The sequence below is a fragment of the Pinus tabuliformis genome, chromosome 1_2, assembly GCF_031772625.1.
Source record: "Pinus tabuliformis cultivar Carrire ecotype Pingquan chromosome 1_2, CPIR1, whole genome shotgun sequence".
Taxonomy (NCBI): domain Eukaryota; kingdom Viridiplantae; phylum Streptophyta; class Pinopsida; order Pinales; family Pinaceae; genus Pinus; species Pinus tabuliformis.
Window position 1 is genome coordinate 1,045,775,702 of NC_142298.1, and position 2,042 is coordinate 1,045,777,743.

The window sequence follows — 2,042 nt, forward strand, 5'->3', positions numbered from 1 at the left end:
AAATACCTTGGAATGATTGTCTAAGACTTTTTGGAGATCTAGAGAAATAGATGATTTCGATATGGGAACCATTAGCAAACATAATTGTAGAATTACGCCTCGTTGTTCTTTCTTTAGAAGCTTTGTCATTCCGTTAGAGCTGATTATCTTTCTTGGTTTCCCTGTGATACCCCTTCATTCAACTTCTTTTCCTTTTGAAGAAAATTTCATGAAAATTTCTTGAAAATTAAAAGCTGTTGTACTCCTAGTACAACATCAGTACCACCCATTGGAATGGAAAGCATTGAGCTATTCAATACATATTATCCCATGGATAGCTTGATATTATGGCACATTCCAGAGAAATTTATGGTTCTTCCACTTACAACCATCACTTGACACTCTGGTGCTGGATATAGGAAGAAATTCAATTCCTTGGCTATCTTACAATGAATAAAATTATGGGTACTACCCGAATCAATCAGCACTATTACCCTTTTCTTCTTGATATGTCCTTCTATCTTTATAGTTTGAGGAGTGGTAATTTCGACCAATGCATTACAAGATATGGTCGAATTCATTTCTTCTTTCTCTGGGGTTGGTTCTTGGTGAGTATCCTTTTCTTTTGGTGTTTCTCGATACTTTTATTCCTGATATCTCACTACTTGAACCTTCTTCTTCTTGATATGTCCTTCTATCTTGAGAGTTTCAGGAGTGGTAATTCCTGCCATTGCAATACAAGATATGGTCGGATTCATTTGTTCTTTCTCTAGGGTTGGTTCTCAGTGTATATCCTCTTATTTTGATGTTTCTTGATCCTTTTTGTCATGAGGAGGCCTTTATTATAGCAGCTTTGTCCCAACTTCTTTCAAACCTTCCATGTCTTTCTTCAAATCTTCCATGCCTTTATTCTAATATGCTTTCATAACATTGATATCAGCTTTCATGGCATAGATAAAAATATTTATCTTTTACTTCTCTAGAATATCATTTACCCTTATATTCAATTTTTGAAAGTCCTCAATGTGCTTTGCCATTGAACCCTTTTGTTTTAGATTTATCAATTGCCTAAAGAAGGTGTTGGTCACAGTATCCTCATAATGTGCTATCATTTCCTCCGTGAAAATTGACCATGTGACAAGTGGTTTACGAGAACAAAGCCCTTTATACCATAAAATTGATTCAGTTCTAAATAATTAGATGCAATATGTACCTTTTGTAACAGTGGTACACCATGTAGGTCAAAATATTTCTCCATCTGTAGTATCCAATTTACCAGATCCTTGCCAACAAACTTTCTCATCTCACTTTTTATTTATTTTAGGAGCTCGATCTTGAAATGACTCTAACTCTGTAATTTTGGATCTTTAAGTTCTAAAATTTTGGCCTCTAATAGCCCTCTGAGTCCTCTTTCTAAATCCATAATTTGGATCGCAATTGGATTACTGAAGAAAGATTTATTCCCAATCTCCTGCGATGACCTAATTATAGACTAGTTCAATAGAGTTAACTTGTACGACATTCCACATGTCATTGTTTCAACCTTAGGTTATGAATATTATACCCAAAAAAAATGAATTTTGTCCTCTTTCTATAACTTCTTATGAATTTGAATCTGATGCTTAGAGAGAAAGTTATGACAATTTTCCCAAGGTCACCTATTTAGGATGTAATTCGGGAGTCTGTAAAAACCCTAACTTCCTCAGTTCATATATCTGAAAATATAGCAAGTCAAGATCTGAAATTCAGACCTAAGCTGCATACTGATTTCTTCTCAAATCGATGTTTTTTTTTAGCTTTTGTAACTTCATAGGGAAAACATTATAGCGAAAATTCCACAATGACCTGTTTTAGATGAAATTCTAGAGCTTGCTAAAACCCTAACTTCCTTAACTCATATCTCTGAAAATATAGCGAGACAAGATCTGAAATTCGGACCTAAGGTTTAGCGCAAGTTCGCCTCAAATGGTTTTTTTTTGCTTCTGAAACATCGCAAAAACAAAGTTACAACGAAAATTTCGCGATGACCCGTTTGGAGCAGCGAAACCCTAGAATCCAAAGCT